Below are 24,665 nucleotides of genomic sequence, written 5' to 3'. Positions count from 1 at the left end.
TGTAGATAAGCCCCTGATGCTGGTGGGCTTAGCTCGCCCTCGATTTTGGGGGTGACAGGTTGCCTTTAAGCACCACAATACAATTTTTGCAGCTAAAGCACAGTGGACTTTGGTAAAAAATGTGTTTTTCTTTTGTTATTAATCTGTCTTTAATGTTTAATTCATTGTTTTGATTTCTAAAACTCTTTATTATTGATTTGTATGTATGCATACTTATATATTTCTCTTTCTAACTATTCATCTTGTAATAAACTTGTTTGACAGCTATGAGTTGAAATTTCATTTCCTTGCGGATTTACGTTCTATGGGATAATGGGGAAGAGACAAAAGGTCGGGGGTGCAGTAGCTCTGGTGGTGGTGAGGCGGCAGAATGGTTATTGCAGGCTGTAGGCTTTCCTGAAGAGATGAGTTTTCAGGTTCCATCTGAGGGATCCAAGGGTGGCGGATAATCGGACGTGTTGAGGCGTGGAATTCGAGAGGATGAAGGATATTGGGGAGAAATCTTGGAGGCGGTTGTGTGAGGAATAAGTGTGGAGGAGAGTAGGAGGTCTTGGGAGGATCGGAGATTACGTGAGGGAAGATAGTGGGAGATTAGTTCAGAGATATAGGGAGGGGACAGGTTGTGGATGGCTTTGTAGATCAGTGTTAGTAGTTTAAACTGGATTCGTTGTGGAATTGGGAGCCAGTGGAGGGATTTGCAGAGGGGAGAAACAGGAGTAGCGAGGAGAGAGGTGGATTAGCCGGGCAGCAGAGTTGAGGACAGACTGGAGTGGTGCAAGAGAGTTAGCGGGGAGGCCACAGAGGAGGATGTTGCAGTAGTCGAGGCGAGAGATGATGAGGGCATGCACAAGCATTTTAGTAGATTAAGGGCAGAGGAAGGGACGGATTATGGCAATATGTTTGAGTTGGAGGCGACAGGAGGTGGCAAGAGTTTGGACGTGCGGTTTGATGGACAGGGCAGAGTCGAGAGTTACCGTGAGGTAGCGGATTTCAGGTGTGGGAGAGAACGTGATTCTGCTTACCATAATAGATAGATCAGGTAGGGGGGATACGCGAGATGGAGGAAAGATGAGTTCGGTATTGTCTACATTGAGTTTTAGGAAGCGAGAGGTGAAGAAGGAGGATATGGCTGCTAGACACTTCGGGATTCTGGACAGCAGAGAGGTGACATCTGGGCCAGAGGGGTAGATCTGAGTGTCATCAGCATACAGGTGATACTGGAAGCCATGGGACTTTATGAGTTATCCTAGGCCAAGGGTATAGATGGAAAAAAGTAGGGGCCCCAGGCCAGAGCCTTGAGGGACTCCAACAGAGAGAGGGCGGAATGAGCCAATACAGTCTGCTGTGCCTGCGCAACGACCGCAGAGTTGCCCAGATCTTCCTTACTGATTACTGGGTGGCCACCCTGCTGCAAAGACAAAGTACCATTATTTGTTCCGTCACTGGAGCGGGATGGCAAAATGTGTGAATACAAGCACATGCTGGTAGAGGCACTACTGACGGCGTTCCCACCTGACAGAAGAAACACAACGCAGAGGAGGAGGAAGTCGCCAACGCAGAGGAGGAGGAAGTCGCCAACGCAGCTGTGGCACCACCTCAGAGGGGAAGGTTAACATGGCTAAAATGTGAAAAAAAATTCATCAGCATGACACAGCATCCAGCACCACCATCTGATACGGTCTATACAACCAGGTGCCAGCGTTATAACAACATGGTGGAAGAGTACATGTCTATGTCCACACGTCTGCATGTACTAAGTTGGGTCTGCCCATTTAACTTCTTGGTTTCCAAACTGGACACATGGCCTAGGCTTGGAAGTGCCGGCATGCCCCGTGGCAAGTGTAATGTTGGAACATTTGTTTATCAGAGCAGGGGATATCACACATAGGCGCATCCACCTGTCCAAAGCCAACGTGGCCACTCTCGCCTTCATTAAAAGAAACCAGGAGTGGAGTCCACAGGACTTGTCTTTGCCTTTGGCAAACCAGACAAAGGTACCATCTGCACCCAGACATTGTTATATTTTATTTGCCATTTGTTTTATTTTGGGGCCTTACCAAAAAGGAAGAGAAATAAAATCCACCAAAATAATGGCCTGCCTCTTCCACCTACACTGCAATGTCCACCTACATCTCCTCCTCCACTAGGACATCCGACTACTGTATCTACATTGTTCTTTTTTATTTTATACTATGTTCTTTTAAATGCTGTCCCTAAAAAAAAAAAAATCCTCCAAAAAACTGTTGGATACCTCATCCCCTGCCTCTTCCACCTTCATCGCCACATTCGCCTCAAGCTCATCCACCTACTACACCTCCTCCTACATTTGGACCTATGCCTCTTTTTTCAAGATTATTATTACTTTTTATTCTCTGTTATTTTAAGTGATCTTACTATCCACATTTGTTTTCAGGGCTATTGTCCTGCTTACCCCCTTTTTGTTCTATTTTTCACCTTTACCGCTTACTACCCCCATTTTACCACGCGAAAGTACGAGACCACATTGGCTGTGAGCTGGTCTCATTATGCTGGGAAGGGCCCAATAAAGATTTAACTTTTCAGCTTATTAATCAGTGAACAGCTGTCTGCTTTTTCTTTGCTGGTTATTAAAAAATGGGTGGACTCATCCAAAAAATTAATTGGGGCCCCCTCTATTTTTAATAACCAGCTACGGCAAAACAGACAGCTAAGGGCTGATATTAAAAAGCTGTGAAGGTCCATGGATATTGGCCCCTACCAACACTAATGAGACTAGTCCTCAGCCGCACGAGAAATGGAGCATCTATTAGGGTATATTTCCACTGTCAGGATGGCCGGCGGTATCGCCGCAGCGGCGAAGCCCCGCCCCCTTTCTGCGACGCGATCATGCCGGATGTGTTAACTCTTCACATCCGGGATGATCGCTCGCTCCCATAGGGCCCTGTGATATGCCTTGCGGGGACGCTGCGTCCCTGCAAGGTGTACGGACATGCTGCGATCCAAAAAGACGCGCAGCATGTCCGGAGTCGCAGGGCCGCCGCGTGCGGGTTTCCACGCATAGTGGAGACGGGATTTCATAAAATCCCCTCCACTATGCTGGAACATCTGGACGCTGCTTGTTTGACGCTGCAGCTCTGCGCAGTGTCAAACAAGCAGCGTTTCCTGACCGTGGAAACATACCCTAAGAAGCGCTAATTCTTGAGCATCGACTCAGCTCTTCCTGATTGCATGTGTGCAGTGGCAACTGGGGTAATATATACAGCTCTGGCCAAAATTAAGAAACCACCACATCAAAACCCTGCCATGGGCAGCCCATTCTCCAGACCTGAACCCCACTGGAAACCTCTGGAATGTAATCAAGAGGATGATGGATAGTCACAAGCCATCAAACAAAGAACTGCTTACATTTTTGCGCCAGAAGCAGTGTGAAACACTGCTGGAAAGCATGCCAAGATGCATGAAAGCTCAAAGAAGCAAGAAAAGAAGCCCTGTAAACGGAGGGCACACCCAAAAAAATATATATAAATATACAACTGAATAGAAAAATATGTAACAATGGTTTATTAAACATGGAGACAAGTGCACAAGAATAAAAACATGTTAAAAAAACAACAAGCACACCACCGATCCCATAATGACCATTGAATAAAGAGACGACCAAAATACAGATGGTAAGTAACAACGGCAACCACATATATGTATATATATATATATATATATACACCACCACAATGCTCTAATAGGATTAAATGTTAAGCATTAAATGAAGAAAACCTATACTATAGAGGGTGAGAAGCTATGTATACTATGTATATGTAAGCATGGTATACCCCCTATTAAAATGACCAACAGGATGGCAATATAAGGATATGAGTAAATACATCACGTCTGGGCGTCCCCAGACAACCATATAATAAATATTTCTAAAATGTTAGAAATAGTAGGTCACAAAAGTGGCCTTGATAAGCCAAGAAAAAAATGGCGCCAGAAGGGCAAAGACCGCCTCACCAACAATGGGAGTGCCAAAGAGATGAAGGTATATGGCACAAGGTAGACAGAGGGTCCTAAGGCAAAGGACACACACCTTCAAGGGACAAAGATCCCCCTTCCGCCGGCCCTACAGACATCGTCGCAAATGAACGCTTCCCCGACACCCCATGAATATCAGGTCCCCTCTACTGTATCTGAACATCTACAGGTAATTAACCTTTCTGACTATTCTTTGACTGCTGCTGAAATTTCTATTTTGCAGAAGGGCCTAACCTTTTCACCTACCAAAGCCTTGGATAAATTCATTTTGGTTAAAGACCTTTTTCTTTTCTGTCGTAAACTAGTCCTGCAGGTTATCCATCGTAAACCAGATATGGCAAACAACCTTGACATCGTGGAGGAACAAGCATTCCGGGATCTTCTGGACCTTCTACATGAAAATGAGGGTGGACCAGGTAGGAGGATTTTCCCGTACAAGAACAAATCTGTTTTTTCCCCCTCATTTTCTTTGGTCCCTGCTGTTAAGATTTTTTTTGAGTTGGCGAAAAGGGATATTATGCTCTTATCCCCCTCATCGGGGGTACCTAACAATCTCACCCCAAGTGAAAAGAGAGCCATCACTTCCCTTAAAAATAACAAACAATTTATCATCAAGGAGGCTGACAAGGGTGGGAACGTGGTCATATGGCCTACTCATCTTTACACAGTGGAAGTCTCTAGACAGCTTAACAACGACAGGTTTTACACCAAGCTCCCTTCGGACCCCACTGAGACATTTTCGGCCAAATATCATTCCTTGGTCAACCGGGCTCTGGAATACGGGATCATTAACAAGAGCACACAACAGTACTTACAGGTTGAGTTCCCTGTTATTCCTACATTCTATTTACTCCCTAAAGTGCACAAGTGCCTAACTGCACCTCCTGGACGCCCCATTGTGTCCAGTATAGGGAGTCTGTGTGAAAAGGCCAATGTCTATGTAGACTTCTTTCTGCAACCTCTGGCCACGTCATTACCATCCTATATCAGAGATTCGGCTCATTTTATCAGCATGTGCCGTGGCATGGTTTGCCCAGACAATACGCTTTTGGTAACCTGCGATGTTGAATCGCTGTATTCAAACATTAACCACCTTGATGGAATACATGCAGTAGGCCACTCTCTCAGCAAACAGGACAATTTTGATCGTCTCCATGTTTCTTTTTTGATTGATTTACTGCAATTTATTTTGCATCACAACTATTTTCTGTTTGATCGTACTTTTTTTCGGCAGATATCTGGTGTGGCCATGGGGGCGCGGTGCGCACCGGCGTACGCTAACGTCTTTTTAGGCTGGTGGGAAGAAACCATCGTATACTGTTCTGAATTTTTCAAGAGATATGTCCGATATTGGTATCGCTTTATCGATGATGTTCTTTTCTTATGGACAGGTACGGAGCAGGAGTGCCTTGATTTCCTGAAGGAATTGAACAATAATAATTTAAACATCTTTCTTACACATTCTCTTTCCTCTGATTCAGTGACCTTTCTGGACTTGAAAATCCATATTCGGGATAAACATTTGGTGACGGATCTGTACCGCAAATCCACCGCAACGAATAGCCTGCTCAGGTACGACAGTTTTCACCCCCTTCATACCAGAAAGGGTATACCAACCGGCCAATTCTTAAGGGCTCGCCGCAATTGTACTCTTGACGAGGATTTTTTCACACAATCCAGGGCCCTTACTTCAAGATTTAGGCAGCGGGGTTACCCACAAAAAGTCATCTCCCGCGCCTATCAGAGGGCCAAGAGTTTGAATCAAGACTTGTTAATCTCCCCTAATGTCCATCACCAGGACAAGAGTGTCCGGTTTATCACGGACTTTAATGATCGGTGGAATCAGATTAGGAATGTCCTAACATCCCATTGGGACATTCTTACTACTGACACACAAACCTCTTCTTTGGTCACCTCTCGCCCTGCCCTAACAGCCAAGAGGGCCCCCAATCTCGGTGACATCTTGACTAGAAGCCATTTCTCACGCCCCACCACCCACTTGAATCGGGGCATACGCTTGAGGGGTTCATTCCCCTGTGGGGGTTGTAGCGTCTGTCAATATGTCCCAGCCACCAAAGATCACTTCACTAACCCATTGGACTCAAAAGCATATCGACTAATGTCGTATATCAACTGTCGTACTATTAACGTGATCTATGCCATCATTTGCCCTTGCAAGAAGGTGTATGTGGGTCAGACCTCCCAGGAACTTAGAAAGAGGGCCCAGAAGCACTTGTCCACAATACATCTGGCGGCATCCGACATAAAAAAAGGCAGGATGCTATCTCCAATTGCTTCGCATTTTCTAACTGTTCATGGTGGTTCCTCTGCTCATATTTCATTTTTTGGTTTGCAGAAAATCTTTCCCAGCACTAGGGGTGGCAACCATAAGAAGCGGCTACTCCAAATTGAATCCCGATGGATCTTCAACTTACGGAGTCTTTCTCCCACCGGACTAAATGAAGAACTGCTATTTTCAAGTTTTCTGGGATAAACTTCATTGGATTCACAGACCTGACTTTAGGTTTTATTAGATGAAGTAGAGACCCTATGAGTGTTCTGGGAACATATATAACGACATTGTCCCTTTTTTTCGTTTTGGACACCATACATCTTCTTTATACATATATTCTTTGGTGTGTGTTTATTCCCTCATGGATCTGACACTAGGCTCTATGACCCATATATATTTTTGAACCCATCCTCATTATCATATTTTATCGGTTTTGTCCCTATTTGTCTCCTTACCTGTGAGGCTTTAATATTCTTTTGGGGATTTCTTGGCCTTGGATATCACCCGTGATGGTCCTTATTCTGGCCTTAATGTGGATACTCAAGCAAATAATGATTATTTGTGTATATTTGCTATGTCATTATTAAAGGATTGTAAACTACTGTGAAGTATGCTATATTATCTTGCCCTTTCCAATTGGAATGGATGATAGCTATTTTTTGTGGCACCACATCATTATACTGTGACACCACAGCTTCACCTGTCCTTTGGTTGAGAGCTATTCGTTAATTATTTAGCCCTATTGGCATTCTTTATTTTGTTTCCTTTCTGAATTTTTCCCTTTGTCGGCGTTTTTAGGGCATAGCATTTGTTAGGCTTTTCATTATTATTTATCATTATATATTTTTTTTTCTCTGTATTGGTGGTGCAGTTGCGCTTGTCATATGCGCTTTCCATGTTTACTCTCTGCCTGTGGGCTGATCCAGCCCGACACACGTTACATTAGCTTTTTTCTGGGCGGTGTTTAGTGCGCACGCGCTATCCTGTTACCAGGGACTGGACATTGTGCGCATGCGCGTACTTTCATTTTCACCTGCGATCACACACCCCACGTGTGGGTGGCTGTTTACAGCGCTCCTGCCGGCGTCACTTATGGTATGTACCTGGGCGTCTCTCGCCCACCTGCTGACAATAATTTCTTCATCTACCTACCGCTATTTAAGATTCTCAGATCTATTACCCCCTACTTCCCCTGACGAAGCTGCGGCCAGCAGCGATACGCGTGGGGCCCTCCCCACACCTTTTGGATCCCGGGATCATCTTTTCCCATTGCTGACTGCTGACGACCTACGGCTCACACCACGCACAGGACTACCTACTGGGTGACTCATCCTCTGCCCCCCCTTTCTTCTCTGTCTACCTTGTGCCATATACCTTCATCTCTTTGGCACTCCCATTGTTGGTGAGGCGGTCTTTGCCCTTCTGGCGCCATTTTTTTCTTGGCTTATCAAGGCCACTTTTGTGACCTACTATTTCTAACATTTTAGAAATATTTATTATATGGTTGTCTGGGGACGCCCAGACGTGATGTATTTACTCATATCCTTATATTGCCATCCTGTTGGTCATTTTAATAGGGGGTATACCATGCTTACATATACATAGTATACATAGCTTCTCACCCTCTATAGTATAGGTTTTCTTCATTTAATGCTTAACATTTAATCCTATTAGAGCATTGTGGTGGTGTATATATATATATATACATATATGTGGTTGCCGTTGTTACTTACCATCTGTATTTTGGTCGTCTCTTTATTCAATGGTCATTATGGGATCGGTGGTGTGCTTGTTGTTTTTTTAACATGTTTTTATTCTTGTGCACTTGTCTCCATGTTTAATAAACCATTGTTACATATTTTTCTATTCAGTTGTATATTTATATATATTTTTTTGGGTGTGCCCTCCGTTTACAGGGCTTCTTTTCTTGCTTCTTTGTACTTTATCCCTCCAGCCTTGCAGTGAGTGGCACCCCTTACCATTACGTATTTTACAATCGCCCAAGTGTGGTGCTCCCTGGCTCCCCTAACTCTAAGATGCATGAAAGCTGTGATTAAAAATTATGGTTAGTACACAAAATATTAATTTCTGAATAGTGATGGGGTCGAGCAAATTGGAATACTCGGGTACTCAGCCAGAACAGCGAACCCAATATAAGTCTATGGGAGACCCAAGTACTTTTACTACGATCTCCCCCGGGGGTCCTTTTAAGGTCTAAAAATGATGGAAACACTGCTCAAAAGACACAGGAACATCATGGGGATCGCCCCTGAAAAAATTCCTGACTCCTAGTTCACAGCCTTAATAATTTTTTTCCGAGATTCATGCCATTTTTCCTGGTGCCACAAAAAACACATTAAAACGAAACCAAAATGGGTTTTGCTGGCCTGTAAGGCCAAATATTTAACCCCAGGCCGAAAATTTCCTCTCCCTCTTAGGCTGCCGTCACACAAGGAGTATTTGGTCAGTATTTTACATCAGTATTTGTAGCCAAAACCAGGAGTGGGTGATAAATGCAGAAGTGGTGCAGATGTTTCTATGATACTTTTCCTCTATTTGTTCCACTCCTGGTTTTGGCTACAAATATTGATGTAAAATACTGACCAAATACTGCTAGTGTGACGGCAGCCTTAGGCTTAGTTCAGACGCAGCGTTTTTGAAGCGTTTTTCAACTTTAACATTGCTTTCAACCACTACAAATGCATTCACTGGGAAATGTCATTGTAACATTTAACTGGCCATGTGGTGTGTGACACATAAGCAGACCCATCTTGTTTCATTTATAAAGGAGGGACTCTTAAAGTCACAGAGCCTATTTTTACTGGCATCAGGCGGCATTAATCTTCTTAAAGGGCCAATATGAAACAGTGGGTCTCCTAAGCTGTTGTAGCCTATGCTGTGAGTGGATGGGCTGCCAAGAATTACGACGCACCACAATACCCCTGTCATAAGATGTCCATGGGCGACTCCTGAAAAAGTGTTGCATTGAATTCAAGGCCTGCCCTGCTACCAATTCATATGCACCCCAATAAGCCTTTGAACCCACATAGTGGATGGGCCCATGAAAATCCACTTCACAATATGCATTTTGTACTCCGTACTCCTTTGTTTTACACATTGGCGGCAAGGCCAGCCCTGCTGCATAGTCATATGCACCCCATTAGGCCTTGGAACACACATACTGGATGTGCCCATGAAAATCCACTCGTATTTTTTATGGTATGATGGTTCCCTCTTTGCAGAATTATTTACAGGAAATTTGGCAATTGTGTTTGCCATGTTTTTAACACTAAGGTTCAGATACGGCTTTAAAAAAGTCTATTCCTAGCAATACAAAGCAATTTCATTGCAAACTACAAAAATCAAGGAATATTAAGATTGAATAGTGTGAGTGCGTACATTTTTGTATATGTTACCAATAACATACAAAAGTTAATGATTACATATAAGGATTACATAGATATACTGATTACGTGTATATATGAAGATTAACTTCATACAGTCTACTTAGATCATCACCAAGAGGCTTTTAAATATCATCCGTCTGGAATATCCGAGAAGCAACACCAAGACAGAGAACCCCTTTGAGATTACCTACACTGCATGGGCGTCCCCAATTATGCAGGTATCAGCACACTGTACATGTACAGGTACCCCAGTTTTGGTATCTGTCTTAGTCATGTTTCTCTGGTCTTATATAGTGATTTACACTATGTAGTAACTCTAGTTTCACCCAGACCTTCAAGTGACCAGCTTTCACGGGTGTATTAAACTGAGATATCATGGAGTCATCAGACGAGTGGCCATAAACCACTAGAAAATAAAAACCACAAGGATTTAGATCAAACCACCACAGGCAGAGTTTCAGTAAACCTTAATGTTTTACAACGACAAACAGCAAACATATAGAGGCTTCAAACTGTTTCTGAAGTGAGAAAACAAACATTTATCAACATGGTGCATTATGAGCATTATGAGCATTGTCTGTCACATTTGTAAATGTTTTACAAGACATGCAGCTATGTGATTGTCTGAATGCATTCGGTGTACAGTATTTCAATCTTGTTTACAAATCGCCATTTGTATATTCGCCATTTGTACATTTGAGGCAGCCAAAGTTATCGCTCTCAAGGAGAGAAACTAATATAGTGGACAAAGAAATATTTGTAATAAACTACTGAGCCAAACTAACATCATTGCATTATCAAATTTATATGAAGTGTATTGTGTCCAATTTGCGCAACCAGGCAACACAAAAAGGAGCTTTTCCAGTGAGCTCTTTAAGGTACACAAATGTGAAGTGTTTGCTATCAAGGATGTGGTTTCACCAATGGGGGGTACCTTTTTTAAAAATATACTATTGCCATCACAGCCACCCATGCCCAAACTTCACGGGCCTATAACAATACAAAGCATGTTCACCCAGGTCATGTTGTCGGAGATAAGGAAGAGACATTGCAGGAGACAGTTAAGAATTAGGGCCAATGTAGTGGTGTGGGTCTCTGAGACTTGTAATGCAGTGCATGATCTGCCAAACAATTCCCCAAAGGGGGTACTGTCAAGGTGAAAAGATATATCTTCATACACTTTTTGTACTGTTGTATTCTTATACTGTGAAACAATAAGTTTTTCCCATCTGCTAGCTAATGTAGATGTAATTGTATTTAAAATGGCTGCCAGTATTCACCTTTGCCCTACTTTTTGTCTCTGAGGAAAGAAGTATCATTTCTTCTTAAATTGAAACTTGAGGAATGTGAAGAAAGGAGGATTCGCCAGGAGACATCAGGACAAATCAGAAAGACTGAATACTAGACATATACTGCTTAAACCCCGCCCAATGCATTCCTTCTCCTAACACACAATATAGTACTGTGTATCCGGAAATAAACGCAGTTGCTGTGATCGTGGCCGATACTGGTAGACGCACGAGCATCAACTGAGATTGAACCAGCTATTTGTCTGACTCATTCTTACCCGGTACCAAATGCTCTGCTCATACTTTAATTTGGGATGACTGGTGAATGAGGGTTATTGTCGTGACGACCCCGACAGTACCTTTTTTAAAAGTACACTAGTGCCATCGCATGCCCCTAGCCCAAATATTAACGGCCTATAACAGTACTGAGCATGTTTACCCTGGTGATCTAGTGGCAGGAACATTTTAGATTGCAGGAGAGCAAGTTAAGAAGTCAGCCCAATGTAATGTCATGCCCAGTTCCCCAATGTGTTGTCCTTTTTAAAAAAAAATAAAAGAGTGCCATCAGAGCATCCTTGGCCAAAATGCACCGTACAGACCACGTTCACGCTGGTGATATATTGGTTCTGGAGGAGGAGGATTAGGATAAGGAGGAGGATAAGAACAAACAGACCAAATCTGTAAGCGTATACCCATGTTGGGTTGTGAAGAGGTGCATAAGAATACGCCTCCCCAAAAGAGAGAATGTATTTGAGGTTATGTTTTGCTGTTTTCACTTGGTGGTGTAGAGAAGTCTTTCCCAATCCAGGCCTTGTTCATTTTTATAAGAGTCAGCCTGTCAGCATTTTCAGTTGACAGGCGGATGCGCTTTTCTGTTATAATTCCACCAGCGGCACTAAAAACCCTCTCTGACAGAACGCTAGCAGCAGGGCAGGCCAGGACCTCCAAGGTGTAGACAGCCAGTTCATGTCACGTGTCCAGCTTGGATACCCAATAATTCAAAGGCACATAGGAATCCCGGAGGATGTTTGCACGATCTGCAAGGTACTCCCTCACCATCTTCCCAAACATTGCACTTCTTGTGACAGCACCCCTTGCCTCTGTGCCGCCACGATGGGAGTGTCTGAGAAAACTGTCCCAGAACTTGGCCATTGTTCCCCTGCCTGAGCTGGATTGTACTTCTGTCTCTCTCTTGCTTGGAGTCCTTGGTTGTACAACAAACTCTTGAAGTCTGCTGCCAGCATTCTCACATGGGAATTTTCTAAGTAATTCCGCTACAAGGGCCCTGTGGTACTGCAAAATTTTAGTACACCTCTCTGCCTCAGGCAGAAGAGATTGAAAGTTCTCCTTGTAGCGTGGGTCTAGAAGTGTCACCAACCAGTAATGAGTGTCACCCAAAATTTTGATAATCCGAGGGTCACGTGAAATGCAGTGCAACTTAAAGTCAGCCATGCCTGCCAGACTGCTATCAGGCAAGACTTCCGTGTCCTCATCAACAGGACGACTGACGATGCTGTCCTCCTCCTCCTCCTCCCTGTCCTCAGGTCATCCCCACTGAACAGAAGCTAATACAGATGTGTTTGTAGTACCATCTATAGCACATGAAAGTAGCTCCTGTTCTTCCTCCTCCTCCTGATTGCCTACCAATCCACGTTGAGAAGACATGAGGCTGGGCTGAGTGTAATCCCCCTGTATGTTTCCTTGCTCCATGTCCTCGTGCTCCGCCTGCAATGCATCCTCTTTGATTGTGAGCAGAGAGTTTTTCAGAATGTTGAGAAGCGGGATAGTGATGCTAATTATGGCATCATCGCCACTCACCATCTTAGTGCAGTCCTCAAAGTTTTGGAGGATGTTATATATGTCTGACATCCATGTCCACTCCTGAGGTCTTATGTGTGGAGTCTGACCTGAAATTCGACGGCCTTGTTAATGTTGGTAGTCAACAACGGCCCTCTTCTGCTCCTTTCCAAGATATGCAGCGTAGAGTTCCAGCGCGTGGGGATGGGGGACATCACACAATAGTCAGTGAGCTGGAATCTGAAAACGCTGCTGAAGCACGGCAAGGGTGGCTGAAGCTGTAGCTGACTTTCTAAAATGGTCAGACAGACAGCGTACTTTCACTAGCAGATCCGGCAGCTCCGGGTAGCTTTTCAGAAAACGTTGAACCAAGAGATTAAGCACATGGGCCAAGCAAGGTACGTGTGTGAGCTCACCTTGCCTCAGAGCCGCCACCAGGTTTCGGCCATTGTCACACATGACCATGCCTGGCTGTAGGTTCAGCGGTGTCATCCAAACATCTGACTGCTCTTTCAGCGCTGTCCACAACTCTTCTGCATTGTGCGGTTTGTCACCTATGCAGATTATCTTCAGCACAGCCTGTTGCCGCTTGGCTGAGGCAGTGCTGCAGTGCTTCCAGCTTCTGACTGATGTGTTGATTTCAGAGATGGAGGATGAATAGGAGGAGGAGGTGCAGGAGCTGTAGACTGTGGGGGCAACCCTGATTGACATAGGGCCAGCAATCCTCAGCGTGGGGAGGATGTGTTCCATCTCAAGGTCCAACTGGGTCCCGGCTTCCACTATGTTAACCCAGTGTGCCGTCATTGAGATGTACCGTCCCTGCCCACAAGCACTTGTCCACGTGTCCGTGGTTAGGTGGACTTTCCCGGTAACAGCATTGTTGAGGGCACGGGTAATGTTGTGGGACACATGCTGGTGTAATGCCGGTACGGCACACCGAGAGAAATAGTGGCGACTGGGGACCGAGTACCTTGGGATGACCGCCCCATCAGGTTGCGGAATGCTTCCGTCTCAACAAGCCTAAAAGGCAGCATTTCTAGCACAAGCAGAAGAGAAATAATAGAATTGAGGACTGTGGCCTGTGGGGTGTTGGCTGGGTATTTCTGCTTGTGTTCCAAAGACTGGGTTATAGACAACTGAATGCTGTGCTGGGTCAAGGACGTGGACGGGCTTGCTGATGGTGCTGCTTGACTGTGGGCCACAAGAGGTGCAGGGCTAGAGGCATCTTCACATGCACGGTGTACTAGGGATTGGCTTCTATGCAAAACAGTGGAAGAAGCAGTGGTGTGACCAGCATGCAGTGGTCCTCGAGCCTGGGGTTCGGCCCACAAAGTCAGGTGCTTTGCTTGCATGTGCCTGATCATGCTGGTGGTCAGGCTGGTTGTTTTGCTACCCCTGCTGAAGCAGGCATGGCAGGTGCTGCAAATGGCCTGTTTAGGGTTATCGGCAGAGTCTTTAAAAAATAGCCAGACTCGGGAAGATCTCACAGGTGGAATGGCAACTTCACTCATGTTGGTGTTACAGGGAACGGATGCACGCCTTCTGTCTGTGGCCACCACAATGCTTCTTCCTGCCTGTTGGGGGATATGCCTCCTTCCCCATTTGTGCTGCTGTCCTCGCTACGCATGTCCTCCTGCCAGCTTGGGTCATTTACTATGACATCCACCACCTCGTCTTCCACATGTGCACCTTGCTCCTCCTCCTGACTTTCTAGAAATTAGGTCTCATCATGGTCCACCTCTTGTGACACTTTCCCACCATTGCCTTCGTGTGACTGGGGCTGGTCAAAGCTTTGGGCAGCTCTACATGCGATCTCATCTTTCCCCACTTCAAGTTGACCTGCAGAGATTTCTGAATCTTGAAATGGAAAACTGAACAGCTCTTCAGAGTGTCCAAGTGTGGGATCAGTTGTCTCAGGGTACTCGGCATGGTGGGAGGAAGGAGGATCAGGGTGAGTAATATCCTGGCCTCACTCACGGCTACTCAGACTTGACCGTGTGAAAGACAAGGTGGTGGTGGTGATGGCTAAGTGACTGGAAGCATTATCCGCTATCCAACCAACAACCGTTACACACTGCTCTGGCTTCAATAGTTGTGTGCTGCGGTACCCTAGAAACTGGGACAGGAATGTCGAGCGAGAAGATGTGGGTCTTTGTTGTTGCCCACTTTCACCTTGCCCACGGCCTCATCCTATGGATGCACCATCACGTCCACTTCCCCGTCCTTTGCCTCTTGCCTTAACCATTTTAAATGAACTACTGCACTATTTCAAATGCTCAACACAAATGTCTTTATTAGTAGCGAAATAATATGTGATCAGTATGCCTGCAAATCTATGATTTTTCAAACCCAAACACCAGGCAGACCTCAGCCTGACCTAACAGACTGTATTCGTGTTTTTTTTAAGTTAATTTATGCAAAATAGTGCTGTATAGAATTTGAGTATCACACAGCCAAAAAATAAGTACACCGGCCTCCAATGCCCAAACTTGGAGCACAGAGATATATGACGGCTGTAACGGAAACACCACACTGGCAAATCTGTAGCCTTTGAATTTTTTTGATACGAAATAGTGCTGTATAGAATATGACTATCACACAGCCAAAAAATAAGTACACCGGCCTCCAATGACCAAACATGGACCACGCAGATATATGAGGCCTTTTTCAGTGAATTTAAAACACCAAAAAAAAGGGAGCACAAGGGTCGCACAGACAACTATGCTACGTATGCCTGACAAACTATAACTTTTCAACAGGCCTCAGTATGACAGAACAGACTGTATTTTTTTTTTTTTGGGGGGGGGGGATTTTTGAAAAAAATGAAGGAAAAATAAATATATAGACAGTAAATAAGCTGCAGCTGCAGGCAGTTATGGAGCTTTGGGAGGGATGCAGTGGGAGCAATGGATGCACATACAGTGCCTGCAGGCCTTGCACTGATGTGGATATGCTATGCCCTGCCTACCTAGTGCTGCAATATCGGGACCCACAAATTAGCCCTAAAAAGGACTTTTGGTTTCTGAGGAGTTGTGGATGTAAGAGTTGCAGACCTACACTCTAAAACCACGATTCTGACCCTATCTCGGCAGCAGCTCTCCCTATTCTCGCTGAAACAGGAACAGAATGCGGCGAGCAGGGCGGCACCAGGTCTCTAATACTCGGGATGATGCTGTGCGGCCAGCCAATCACTGCACGACACAACAAAGATGGCTGCCGCGTTTCATGGCCTGGCAGACAATCTCTGCACCATGATTGGGTCTCTAAAGTCCACTAAAACTTCTGGGTGGAGACTGCAGTTACCGCCGAATAGTACCGGAAATGCTCGCTGCTCGCCGAGTACCCCGATACTCGGGCGAGTAACGAGTAGTGGCGAGCACGTTCACTCATCACTATTTCTGAACTCTTCCTGAGTTAAAAAATTAGTACTGTTGTTTCTAAATGATTATGAACTTGTTTTCTTTGCATTATTTGAGGTCTGAAAGCACTGTTTTTTTTTAATTTTGACCATTTTTCTTTGTTAGAAAAAAATACTAAATTTATTTCTTGAAAATTCTGAGACATGTCAGACGTTTATAGAATAAAAGAACAATTTACATTTTACTCAAAAATATACCTAGAAAGAGAAAAATCAGACAAACTGGACATTTTGCAGTGGTCTCTTAATTTTTGCCAGGGCTGTAAGTATAATTACAACTGTGATTTGTCAAAAATCACAGCTGACATCAAGCCCAGGGTTAGTAATAGAGAGGTGTCTATGAAACACCCCGTTTACTAACACTGTAAGTAAAAATAAAGAAACACATTAAAAACATGTACGGTAATTAAAATATAAAAACAGACACCCTCTTTCACCCATTTATCATCATCATCAAGGTCCCAAGACGATCCCCTGCTCCAATACATACAGAAGCCACAGTGACATCATAAAACGTGACCCCTCCCCGTATCCGGCGTACACACACTAAGGGGGGCATGGAAGCCGCCACCTCTGAGGTCACTGGAGATGACAGTTTGTGGTTATCACAGACCCTCTGAGCTGTCAACTGTCACTTGAGGTGAACTCAAGGAGCACAGTGACCGGCAATATGCATAACCTGGCGGAAACATTGTAGTAGGTTGGATTGCCGGACTGCCCCCAGCGTGACACAGGGGCACTACAGTACGGAAGTCCGACAGTGAACTAGTGGAATCATTACAGTGCATCACATTGATGAATCTCTGTTGGACTGCGCTGCCCACTAGACTTTGTTATATACAGCAAGCTAAATCTAAGTGGGCAGAAGGACCTGGTGTTTTAGCTTACTAAGTCTGGTATTAAACCACTCCAAGGGACCTGGTCCTTTATCCCACTGGGATTTAGCTTTCTCACAGTGAGCAGGCTAAATCCAAGTTGGCAGAAGGACCTGGTCCTTCAGCCTGCTAGGTCTAGTAATAAAACACTCAGAGGGACCTGGTCCTTTATCCCAGTTGGATTTAGCTTTCTCACAGAGAGCAGGCTAAATCCAAGTCGGCCGAAGGACCTGGTCCATTTGGCCAATAATTATAGTATTAACCCCTTCACAACGCATGATGCAGTTACATCATATATCATAAAAATATCAGAAAAAGAAATATCGCGTTTGCTCCATTTAAAAAAAAATAAATTTGGAATTGACGTGATCAGAAAGGTCTGACCAATCAAAATGTAAAATAATCTGATCAGCAAACGGCATAACGAGAAAAAAACTAGAAATGCCATAATTACTTTTTTTTGGTCACCACAACATTGTAATAAAATGAAATAAGAGGTGATCAAAACATGGTATCCGCGCCAAAATGGTATCAATAAGAACGTCCCGCCAAAATAAAAAAAATTCACAACGGCGATGTGGATGGAAAAATAAATAAGTTATGGGAAGAAAAAAAAACGGAAAATCGCCCGAGGGTTAAAACACTCCTAGGTGCATGCATGGAAAAAATCTGTGGTTGTGTGATCTACAAAAATGATCACCAGCAAATAAAACGGGACGCGGATGAGATTGGTGCAGAATATTGTACACACTGGGATTACGGGGAAAATTCTTGCGTATAATTGTCACATATAAATAAATGTGTAATCAGATGTCATATCCAGGCTGCAGCTCAATATTACTGCAAAAAATCACAAGACAAGATTCATATATATCTATATACAATAAGGGTCCTTCTATCTGCTGGGATTTAGCATTCTTATATAGAGCAGGCTAAATCCAAGTCGGCTAAAGGACCAGGTCCCTCTGCAACCAGGAAATAGCCGACTGTGTGAGAAAGCTAAATCCCAGTGCACAGAAGGACCTGGGCCTTTAGCCGACTGGGATTTAGCTTTCTCACACAGAGTGGGCTATTTCCAAGTCGGCAGAAGGACCTGGTCCATTTGGCCAATAATTATAGTATTGACCCCTTCACAACACATGATGCAGTTAGGCTACGTTCACATTTGCGTTGTGCGCCGCAGCGCACAACGCAAACAAAAACGCGGCAAAACGCACGCTAAAACGCTGCGTTTTGTGCCGCATGTGTCCTTTTTGGCCGAAAGTTGGACGCAAAAAAAATGCAACTTGAAGCGTTTCTTGCATCCAACGCTTGCGGCCATGCGGCGCAAAACGCAGCACAACGCATGTCCATGCGCCCCCATGTTAAATATAGGGGCGCATGACCAGGGCAGTTTCTAGCCCAAAAATGACACAGGGCGAGAGTAGGAAATTTCTCCCCCCCCCCCCCCCCCCCCCCCGGCACCGAAAATAATAAACATTATTTTTGTGGGCTTGAGTAATAAATAGAGAGCAGGCTTGTATCTTCCCTTTTTTTAATAAATTATAATTTGCCTTTAACTTATATAGAACTTGGGGAAAAGGGACAAGTATGCTAATTATTAACGGTGAGAACAAAGTTGTAGGTAAATAATATCTATTAATTATTTTGGAAACAGATCCTAAAAATTGTAGGTTGCAGATTTATGAGAAACTGACTCTTCTAGATTTAGCCGCTGCAAAAGCATTAATAGCTTCCGAATAATTCAGCTTTTCTGCCAGTTCATTTTCTAATTCCAGGTCACATTTACTAATCTCTTCTAAAAGGAGATTGGCGAGACTTTCCCCAGATGTATCAGTAGCAGGACGATAGCCAATAAAATGTTCCTTTATTGCTACGTGATCATCATCTATATCAACAAATCTTAAGGTGTATGACAACTGTTCAGTGTGACCTGCATCTTGTGTGCAGTCCAACATTATTGAAAAATACTTAGATCTTTTGGCTTTTTCTAGAATACATTTCTTCACCTGAGAGGCCATCAAGCAGATAATTTCATTTTGAATTAAATTTCCACAGTAATGTGTATGGATTTCCTGGGAAGTAATTCGTTTTAAATGATCTCTCATTACTGGTTCAAATTTTCCAAGAAGCTCTATAAGCCCAAGGAAATGTCCATTATTTGGTGTAAACAATGTATTTGACGATCCTCGAAAAGCTAAATTATTGGTTGCCAGGTATACAGTTACTGCCATAACTCTTTCCAACACTTCTCGCCTGGGTGAGGATGCCACCAGACTGCCAAAGATGAGGTAAGTCAGCTGGGCCCCCTCCCGGGTTTCATGCTGTGGGGCATGCCAAATCAGCATGCCCCAAGGGTGGTTGGGGGGGGGGCAGGTGTGGGGGTCCCCATCCAAAAAAAAAGGCTAGCCCAACCCATCCCATCCCTCAGACCCCCTCACCTGTTCAGTGTGTCAGTGCCCTCTGCCCTCTGAGTCTGAGCGCGCTCAGACTGCTAAATGGGGCTGCTGGGAAGGGAAGGACTAATCCATAGGCAGGGGGTGGGCATTTTTGCTATACTGCTACCACTGTCAGACTAGACTGCAGCCTGTCCTGTCCAGCATTGAAATTGGCAACAGCCAGGCAGCCTAGTCTGACAGTGATAGTGTGTGTGCTTAGCTCTTTGATCACTGTCTCAGGGAGCGCCCGTGCTCAGCCGAGAGCGCGGCGCCCCTGCTATCAGTGTGGGAGTGGCCGAGCTGCCTCATCCTGGCTGTTCATTCTCGCTGTTCATCCAGCGCGGAGCGGAGGTGAGTCATACCTCCCAACTTTTGAAGATGGGAAAGAGGGACAAAGTTTGCGGCGCGCTTTGCGCGCCGCGGCAAATTTTAGGCCACGCCTCTGACCACACCCATTCATAATTAGTCACACCCATATCCACATCCCAACCACACCCATTTAGCACTGCCGATCACACTGTTTCATATACAATAATTATAAACAAAAAAATATGGCCACACAGTGCCCCATACTGTATAATGGCCACACATGATGCTCCATACTGTATAATGAACACACATGACGCTCCATACTGTATAATGGCCACACATGATGCTCCATACTGTATAATGAACACACATGATGCTCCATACTGTATGACCGCACATGATGCTCCATACTGTATAATGACCGCACATGATGCTCCATACTGTATAATGACCCCACATGATGCTCCATACTGTATAATGGCCGCACATGATGCTCCATACTGTATAATGAACACACATGATGCTCCATACTGTATGACCGCAAATGATGCTCCATACTGTATAATGACCGCACATGATGCTCCAGACTGTATAATGACCGCACATGATGCTCCATACTGTATAATGACCCCACATGATGCTCCATACTGTATAATGACCGCACATGATGCTCCATACTGTATAATGACCGCACATGATGCTCCATACTGTATGACCGCAAATGATGCTCCATACTGTATAATGACCGCACATGATGCTCCAGACTGTATAATGACCGCACATGATGCTCCATACTGTATAATGACCCCACATGATGCTCCATACTGTATAATGACCGCACATGATGCTCCATACTGTATAATGACCGCACATGATGCTCCATACTGTATGACCGCAAATGATGCTCCATACTGTATAATGACCGCACATGATGCTCCAGACTGTATAATGACCGCACATGATGCTCCAGACTGTATAATGACCGCACATGATGCTCCAGACTGTATAATGACCGCACATGATGCTCCAGACTGTATAATGACCGCACATGATGCTCCAGACTGTATAATGACCGCACATGATGCTCCAGACTGTATAATGACCGCACATGATGCTCCATACTGTATAATGGCCGCACATGATGCTCCATACTGTATAATGGCCACACATGATGCTCCATACTGTATAATGGCCGCACATGATGCTCCATACTGTATAATGGCCACACATGATGCTCCATACTGTATAATGACCGCACATGATGCTCCATACTGTATAATGACCGCACATGATGCTCCATACTGTACAATGACCGCACATGATGCTCCATATTGTATAATGACCGCACATGATGCTCCATACTGTATAATGACCGCACATGATGCTCCATACTGTATAATGGCCACACATAATGCTCCATACTGTATAATGACCGCACATGATGCTCCATACTGTATAATGACCGCACATGATGCTCCATATTGTATAATGACCACACATGATGCTCCATACTGTATAATGACATACAGGCACGCAGCTCACACACAGGCACGCAGCTCACACGCACGCAGCTCACAAACACATGCAGCTTTGACACAAATGCATCACACACGCAGCCATCACACACACACGCAGCCATCACACACACACACACGCAGCCATCACACACACACACACGCAGCCATCACACACACACACGCAGCCATCACACACACACACACACGCAGCCATCACACACACATGCAGCCATCACACACACACGCAGACATCACACACGCAGCCATCACACACACACACACACGCAGCCATCACACACACACGCAGCCATCACACACACGCAGCCATCACACACACACAGCCATCACACACACACAGCCATCACACACACACAGCCATCACACACACACAGCCATCACACACACACAGCCATCACACACACGCAGCCATCACACACACACAGCCATCACACACACACGCAGCCATCACACACACGCAGCCATCACACACACGCAGCCATCACACACACGCAGCCATCACACACACGCAGCCATCACACACACACACGCAGCCATCACACACACACGCAGCCATCACACACACAGCCATCACACACACACACGCAGCCATCACACACACACACACACGCGCAGCCATCACACATGCAGCCATCACACACACACGCAGCCATCACACACACACACGCAGCCATCACACACACACACGCAGCCATCACACACACACGCAGCCATCACACACACACACGCAGCCATCACACACACACACACGCAGCCATCACACACACACACACGCAGCCATCACACACACACAGCCATCACACACACACACGCAGCCATCACACACACGCAGCCATCACACACACACACACGCAGCCATCACACACACACAGCCATCACACACACACACCCAGCCATCACACACACACACACGCAGCCATCACACACATCAATTCACACACACACAATCTCCTCTGTGATGCAGGGGCGGCTGATGTCCATGTGCAGCTCTCTGCTGAAGTCTTCAGTCTCCTGCTCACAGCTCTGCACTATCCCGGCACCTCCCCCGTCTCTCCTTCTCTGCCGGGATAGCAGCTAAGAGCAGAAGCCGGAGCTCCGTGCACACACAGCCAGAGGTAGTGAATCGCTGACCTTTCTTCTTGATTGCTGCAGGCTCTCTCCTTCAGCGTGGCAGCGCCGCACAGGGGGCGGGAGGGGGGGGGGGTGTTGCGCGGGCGGTCAGGAGGCAGCTTTTATATAAAAAAAAAAAAAAACAGGCTCTCTCTACGTCCCGGAAGTGGGCGGGGCTTCACCGGCGGCCGCAAATTCGGGATTTTAAATGCCCGAAGCGGGACAGCGGGACCCCGGTGCCAAAGCGGGACTGTCCCGCTGAAATCGGGACGGTTGGGAGGTATGGGTGAGTGGCGGCGCCGAGGTGGCCGCAACCATTATGTGCGGTGCGGGGGGGGGGCGCGGCGACGCGAGGCGATGATCTGACCGCTCAGCTGTCAGATTTGCAGCTGAGTTCGGGCAGGGCGCGCCCGCGCTCAGCACTGAGCGCGGCATCCGCGCCCCTGACAGCCCTTAAACAGCAGCAGCAGCGGGCAGGGGACCACCGGGGCCCGAGGCCTCTCCTGCGCCCCCCGGCCCCACGGCGCCCCGTGTGGCCGCCCTGCCCGCCCTGTTGAAGAAACGGCCCTGCGCATGACGCATGTGGCGCCGCTGCGGCGCCCGACGCTGCGGCGCGGACCGCAAATGTGAACGTAGCCTTACATCATATATCATAAAAATATCAGAAAAAAAAATATCGCTTTTGCTCCATTTAAAAAAATAAATAAATTTGGAATTGACGTGATCAGAAAGGTCTGACCAATCAAAATGTAAAATAATCTGATCAGCAAACGGCATAACGAGAAAAAAAACGCCATAATTACGTTTTTTTTGGTCGCCGCAACATTGCAATAAAATGAAATAAGAGGTGATCAAAACATGGTATCCGCACCAAAATGGTATCAATAAGAACGTCCCGCCAAAATAACAAAAAAATCCCAATGGCGATGTGGATGGAAAAATAAGTTATGGGAAGGAAATTAAAAAAAAAAAAAAACGGAAAATCGCCCGAGGGTTAAAACACTCCTAGGTGCATGCATGGAAAAAAATCTGTGGTTGTGTGATCTACAAAAATGATCACCAGTAAATAAAACGGGACACGGATGAGATTGGCGCAGAATATTGTACACACTGGGATTAAGGGGAAAATTCGTGTGTATAATTGTCACATATAAATAAATGTGTAATCAGATGTCATATCCAGGCTGCAGCTCAATATTACTGCAAAAAATCACATGACAGGATTCATATCTATCTATATACAATGAGGGTCCTTCTATCTGCTGGGATTTAGCATCTTATATAGAGCAGGCGAAATCCAAGTCACTAAAGGACCTGGTCCCTCTGCCGACTGGGAAATAGCCCACTCTGTGTGAGAAAGCGAAATCCCAGTGCACAGAGGGACCTGGGCCTTTAGCCGACTGGGATTTAGCCACAACCGTTCCCGTATGTGACCCACGTGTCCAGCGCTACTTCCGCCCTGTGACGTCAATTCCGGATCTTTTATTCTACTTCCGCCGCTTAAAGGAGAATCATCACGTGACTGCTGGGCGGAGCGAAGAGTTAGTCAGGTGACGTGCAGTCCGCCTGCAGCTAATGTGACTGGTCCGAGACTCAGTATACCGCTGTACCGGCCCCTAGTGAGTCAGGACCATTCCCTCCTCTATGTCTAATACAGGGTGGATCTGATCCCTCCTCTATGTCTAATACAGGGTGGATCTGATCCCTCCTCTATGTCTAATACAGGGTGGATCTGATCCCTCCTCTATGTCTAATACAGGGTGGATCTGACCCCTCCCCTATGTCTAATACAGGGTGGATCTGACCCCTCCCCTATGTCTAATACAGGGTGGATCTGATCCCTCCTCTATGTCTAATACAGGGTGGATCTGATCCCTCCTCTATGTCTAATACAGGGTGGATCTGATCCCTCCTCTGTGTAATACAGGGTGGATCTGATCCCTCCTCTATGTCTAATACAGGGTGGATCTGATCCCTCCCCTATGTCTAATACAGGGTGGATCTGACCCCTCCTCTATGTCTAATACAGGGTGGATCTGATCCCTCCTCTATGTCTAATACAGGGTGGATCTGACCCCTCCTCTATGTCTAATACAGGGTGGATCTGATCCCTCCTCTATGTCTAATACAGGGTGGATCTGACCCCTCCCCTATGTCTAATACAGGGTGGATCTGACCCCTCCCCT

General features: G+C 45.7%; 1 protein-coding gene across 1 annotated transcript in view; it reads right to left on the bottom strand.

Moving 5' to 3' along the window:
* PWP2 (PWP2 small subunit processome component) overlaps window positions 1-24,015 on the bottom strand; it is a 46,602-nt gene extending 22,587 nt beyond the window's left edge. Inside the window, exon 1 of the mRNA XM_077293547.1 lies at window positions 23,910-24,015. The gene's annotated coding sequence lies outside the window, so the exon portion shown is untranslated. The remainder of the gene's footprint in view (window positions 1-23,909) is intronic.
* Window positions 24,016-24,665: the final 650 nt, after the last annotated feature.

This window comes from Ranitomeya variabilis, chromosome 3 (assembly GCF_051348905.1).
Source record: "Ranitomeya variabilis isolate aRanVar5 chromosome 3, aRanVar5.hap1, whole genome shotgun sequence".
Classification (NCBI taxonomy): domain Eukaryota; kingdom Metazoa; phylum Chordata; class Amphibia; order Anura; family Dendrobatidae; genus Ranitomeya; species Ranitomeya variabilis.
Note: the sequence above shows the minus strand (reverse complement) of the source record. Positions and strands in the feature narration are given on the sequence as shown.